We start from the raw sequence: 5,740 nt of genomic DNA on the forward strand, positions 1-5,740 counted from the left end.
TGCAAATACTATTAATTACAGAAATGTGTTTTCTTTTTCCTGCGTTGGCATTATATCACTGAGATACAGCTTGTTGTGCCCCTTGGGCTTATCAATGCACAGAAACTCTGGTTCCATACCTACTGAAATTGCCCAGGGAAATTCCTTCTCAGCATGCCACTACAGACTTCTCTCAAAAAGATGTGGAATACAAGACAAGCTCATAAATAAAAGCACGCACTCTTTCTTGACTAAATCAACCAAACAAAAGTCTGGGCTGTGTGGGCAGTCCAACTCGAAGTTCAGTCATTTCTTTTGACTAGGAGAAGGAGCATGAAGTGAAATAGTGTGTGATTAACCCATGAGCATCTATGTTCCCTTTGACCTGAAAGTTAACGTTTACAAAGTGGAAACACACTGCTGGCTTTGGGTTAAAGATTTATTAAAGGACAAGGAGGCTCAGTAGGTTTGAAGGCTACGACTGTGTTCAAGACTTTTTACCTTGCTGTCTGAGACCATCTTCTCTTCCTGAGGCTTGTTCCGCTGTGGCTTACGTGGGCGTGATGGGCTGTCCTACCCTTGATGAATAAAAGGTCAGATCACACAATTCAGTATCTGTCCAAAATTAACACCCTCCTTAGCTGTTGCACCAGAGTGGGGAAGGACGGAACAGGGCCAGGTGACTAAATTTGCTCGTGACTCCTAGGAGTGGTTCTTCTAGCCTGAAAGCAGAAGCATCACATCAAGGTGAGCAGGTGGCTTCTCCAGCCTCTTGTCATGCAGCACCTGCTTTTTGGCGACAAGGAGTGTGTGCTTTCCACTGCGGACAACTTTTATGACCTTTCCTGCACAAATAAATGATAATGATTAACCTGCCTGGCATCTGCTGCTGAATGGTCCCAGAAAAATGACAAGGACATATTTCATAAGACCCACTCTACAAAAAAGTACATGTTATTAAAAAGACCCTTTTTTGCTGCAAAGCTGTTGGCAGTGATAAAAAACTATAAATATTATTGCTTTATTGTCTTATATCATGATGAAATGTTCGAAAAAGAGATTAAATCCCCTGGTACTAAGTAGTACACTACCAGATAAACAAAGACAGCCGCTCTAGAGAGCTCCTGTCCCATTTGGCAGTGTGTAAAGGGTTAACAAACAGAGAAGAAATGCCAGTTGGGGAAGCTGAGATTGCAGAGACAGGAGTGAATGAATGCAGTAATAAATATGTATATCAATGAATGCATTTTAGCTGGACAAAGATAGGCAGGAGAAGAGGTTGGTCCTTTTAAAAACAAGATACATCACTGAAAAACAGTGGGCCACTGCAACAGCAGGTCCATGGCCACATCAGAAAGGATCTGTCTCTCTCAGTTGCCTCTTGCATACATTGTGCATGCATGCCGAATCTGGCAGTTTACCAGAGTAAAATTCCCAGATGTTTCAAATCATTCACTCCGGGGTGACATCTGTTGTGGTTCTGACTATTCTGCGATATCCAGTTGAAGACGTCACACCGGCTTTCTGGCAGGGCTTGTTGCCTTCACCAGTGACAAAACCCATCAGTGCTGCTCTGTGCTGCTGCGCCAATGTGTGGCTGGCTCGTTCTGTTCTGCTAGTCCCCTTTTCCAAGCCTGATGAACATGTTCATATCAGCACACACGGAACAGAAGAGCTTTGCTTTTGGGATTGGACAACCACTTGCTACAAGAAGTGATGGTGAGCCGTGATCCAGTAATTGTACTCATCATAGCAGCGCTGGTAGACTACAGTCCATGCTGGGAAGCACAGAGTAGAAATTTATGAAGATGTAGGCCCTATTCTGGAAAGCATATACCCTAATAGACAAGTATTAAGGTAAAGGGACAGGGAAGAATATACAGCCTTGCGTCTGCCACATGGCACGAAATGCGCGTTGCATAGTAAAGTGCAAAGAGAGCATAGGGAAGCAAAGGGACTACTGTCCCTTGTCTCTCCCTCCCTTTTCTCTCAGGAACCCAGGTCATTCACCCATGCAATGGCCCACCACCTGAACTTTTGAATGATTTGGCAGGAAACAAAAGGCCTTTTAATGCATGTGCTATGAAGTTGAGTTATCTGAATCCCCTTTGTCTATTGGATCAAATATAAGCTGCCTCATCTATTTGAAAGGCTTCTGCCATTCTCCTCCTCATCTTTCATTCACCACTGAGATGCTGAACACTAGATGCCATTTTCAAGCTATTAAACTTTCAAGCAAGCCCCTTGGTACTTTCTCTCATTCTGCCTCTCTGACTTAGATGATCTCCTTGCATATCTCCATCATGATGCCTGTGAGAACAGTTCACATCTAATAAGCTGCTGGTATGCAGGTACCATACAGTTGCATATACATCATGTGGTAGCAAACACTGTTGCATTGATGTCTTATGCTTTTTTACGTCTCTCAGGTCTTGTTATGTATATCAGCTGGAATCTCTTTGGGGTAAAGGCCACGTGAAGCCATGCACTGGACAGATGTCATAAACCCAGAAAGATAGCTGAGAAGACACTGAATGTTTTTAACACTCATTCTTCCACACTTAATTAATTGTGTTTATGAATCATGTTTATCTGATAACAATTCCTTGTGTTTCTGAATCATATTTATGTGATAACGAAGACAGTTACTAAAATATTAATGAAGTACATCTATACTTAGTATTTCATAAGATCTATGTTTAAGAGCTGCTGCAACTAACTAAAGGGGTTGTTTAAGCAAATCACAGAATCACAGAATCACTGAGGTTGGAAGTGACATCTGGAGATAACCTAGTCCAACCCCCCCTGCTCAAGCAGGGTCAGCTGGAGCAGGTTGCCCAGGACCATGTCCAGTTGAGTTTTGAATATCTTCACAGCTGGAGAATACACAACCTCTCTGGGCAACTTATTCCAGTGTTTGACCACCACTTAATATTCACATTTAAGGGCAAAAAGGAAAGTCCACAGAACTACAGGCCAGCCAGCCTCACCTCCATCCCTGAGAAGGGATGCTCCATCGCTTCAAGGCAACTAATCCTGGAAACCATTTCCAGACACATGAAGGACATGAAGATGTCAGGAGTAATCACCACGATTTATGATTTCCCTCTTAAATGGGATAGGCTAGGTCAGAAACACCCCAGAAGTGTTTTCTGTATTTCATATAATTTGGAGGTCAATAAATCAAGTTTTAGTTCAACAGTGTCTCATTAAGTAATGTTTTTCCCTGTATGGAATGGAAAAGCAAGGCTAGGCAGCCTAATAAGCTTTAAAACATTTACATGGCCATCAAGTGAGTAAAGTGATAATATTTTGTCCTTTCTTACGAAACAAGAACAAGCAGGAAGTAGGCCTATGCATAATTAAAAAGCAACACCTTTATTTTTACCTGTCCCACAAGAAGAAAAGAAGAGAGCAGGGCCTGTAAAGAGGTGCGAGCAAGGTGAAATGAAGACTTGCAGGTATTGCTGTAATAAAATGATGGAAGTTCACAGTTGTACTCATCCTCAGCCCACCCACATTGTAATGGGGCTCAATTTTAATCTGTTTTAGAGAAAACATTACCTAATATTGTATAGCCAGGTTAGCTGAGTCTGTTCCTGGTGACTATGTGATAAAACCATTAGCGTCATGGAACCAGAGGAGCCCAGCTCAGCCCCTGAACTGTCCCTAAGCTGGGGGAGTTGCAGGCAGTGTGTCAAGGTTGCTCTCAAGCAGGCAAAAAGTCCCAGGAGAGTTTAGGAAAGGACGGGAACACTTGCTTTCTTAGGTCATCTCTCCATAACACTCTTGCTTGTTGGTTGTGAGATACCAGCTCCAGCTAGTGCAGACAATAAATAAGTCTTGCTACTTTCCAGACAAGTCTTCAACTGCAGCTCTCTATCTCCATTTCCAAGTAATTGCCCTGCACGCCATGTCTCCAGGGCTGTATCTGTGCTTGCTTTGTTGCTATTTGTTCAGTGTTTGTCATGTGCAAAACTGTATACAAAAATGACAACAGAACTGGCTCAAAACCTCTTAGCTGTGTAGACAAATGAACGAAGAAACAAAGAAGAAGCAGGTGAGGTGTTGTGGCCTGCCAGGGCTGTGGTTCTCCTGCTCTAGGGAGACAAGTGTTGTAGGGGAAGAGGAGATCCTGTGTCTGGTTTTGGGGCTCCCAACATAGGAAAGACCGATCAACTGCAGCAGGTTCAGCAGCAGCCAACAACACTGGTTGGGGGCTGGAGCCCACATCTTGTGAGGGACTGGGCTTGTTCAGCTTGGAGAAGGGACAGCTTTGGGGGAACCAGAGAGCAGCTTCCAATACCTATGGAGAGGTTACCAAGAAGATGGAGCCTGGCTCTTCACAGTGGTGCAGGGTGGCAGGATGAGAGACAACTGCCATCAGTTGAAACAAGGGAAGTTCAAGCTGCATATAAAGAAAAGCTTTTTGACCATGAGGGCAATGAAGCAGTGGAACAAGCTGCCCACTGAGGCTGTACAGTCTCCATCCTTGGGAGCCTTCAAGACAAGACTGGGTAAAGTCCTGAGCCTGGTCTGATCTCAGAGCTGACCCTGCTTTGAGCTGAAGGTTGGACTAGTGACCTTCTGAAGTCCTTTCCGACCTGAATTATCTTATGACCCTGTGATCCTAAGACCAGGGGGAACAGCTAAAGAAAACTGGCTCTCCCTCTCCCCTACCAATAACCACTGTCTCTTCATACACCCTGTCTTCCCCCTTGTAGCAGCCAGCCTCGTTTGCCAGACCTTAAAAAGTGGCAGCTCTCAGTGGCTCTGACGTATTACTCAAGGTGCTGTAAGGAGGTACCAGTTTTAGTGAAGACAAACCAATTAAGACCTGTCTGTCCTCTAGCCCGAGCTCTCGCTGGCTGCTGTGGGGGCCACACGAACTGGTAACTGCTTTGGGGAGGGAAGGCTTCCAGGATGCTCTAGGAGAGGAGGAGATATTAACTCCAGGGTCATGTTTGAATTTCAGTGTGTGCCTCCTAGAGATTTCCTCCTGGCAGGACTTATAGTACAGCAGGTTGCAGAAAGGGGAAAAAATATTGCTTTTTTTTTGGCGGGGGGTGGGGGGGAGGAGAGATGAGAATTCAAAGTAAAAAAATCAAATAAAATCAATTGATTTTTTTTCTTAAACTTCTGGAAATGCAGAGCTACTTTCATTAGTATTCTGTAGCTAAATGCTTGCTGCCGCTCCTTCCTCAGCAACAGCTTTCTTGAAAAATTAATATTTCAGAATGTATAAGTTCCCCTTACTAGCTCTAATCACAGGAATACAAAATCCTCCCCTACTTTTGGCCCCAAACTGCTGTGTAGTGTTGCCACACGGTGTTTCACAAATATCACTACCTTCACCAGGACGGGGATGTGATCCTTTCTATCCCCACTGTAACATGGCTCAGAAGCATAATGAACAAATATTTGCTACACATTTGGAGGGCTGTATATGAAAATTGCTAGAGGTATAATTTATGAAAGAAGCTTATAAAACAGTTGCAAAAATGGCTTTTCTTTGTTCTTACACCTTGTTCTTTTTTTTCCCCTATTGTGTGTGTGTGGGAAAAAGACCCCTTTTTTACCATCTAAGGATTAAAAGGAGCAGTGAGGGAACACAGTCCCCCTCACCCCCCATTTATTATCTTCAAATCGATCCTGGGGTTGGTTCTGTGGAGAAGGGCTGGCGTTTGGTTAAACACAGACTGGGCTGAGCAAACAGGTTGAAAACTCACTTGGACTTTCTCACTTCCAGCACTGTCAGCCT

Source organism: Ciconia boyciana, chromosome 1 (assembly GCF_034638445.1).
Source record: "Ciconia boyciana chromosome 1, ASM3463844v1, whole genome shotgun sequence".
Taxonomy (NCBI): domain Eukaryota; kingdom Metazoa; phylum Chordata; class Aves; order Ciconiiformes; family Ciconiidae; genus Ciconia; species Ciconia boyciana.